The sequence below is a fragment of the Tachyglossus aculeatus genome, chromosome X1 (genome assembly GCF_015852505.1).
Source record: "Tachyglossus aculeatus isolate mTacAcu1 chromosome X1, mTacAcu1.pri, whole genome shotgun sequence".
NCBI lineage: Eukaryota > Metazoa > Chordata > Mammalia > Monotremata > Tachyglossidae > Tachyglossus > Tachyglossus aculeatus.
In genome coordinates this window covers 44,688,142-44,688,539 of record NC_052101.1, presented here as the reverse complement: position 1 = coordinate 44,688,539, position 398 = coordinate 44,688,142, and positions in this window count along the sequence as shown.

Sequence of the window (398 nt, the reverse complement as noted above, 5' to 3'; positions counted from 1 at the left end):
AAACTCCTCCCCGCAGGAGCGAAAAGAGGGCGGGGATCATAGAGAGCAGGAGGACCGAGGCTAGAGGGGCCGGGGGCGGCAGCCCAGCCTTCCCCCTTCGACGCCATTTTGCTGGGCTGAGGCCTGTGGCTTCTGGCAGCTGTTCTATAGGCACTGGTCGAGGTGCGGGTTTGGGATGCGTAGGAAGAGCCATTCATTCATTCAGTCGTATTTATTGAGCGCTTACTCTGCGCAGAGCACTGTACTAAGCGCTTGGGAAGTACAAATTGGCAACGTCTAGAGACGGGCCCTACCCAACAGCGGGCTCACAGTCTAGAAGGGGGAGACAACCAGGAAACCCTTCCCATTCTCCTCAGTCCTCCTCACTTGGAGGGCTGAGAAGCAGCGTGGCTCTGGGG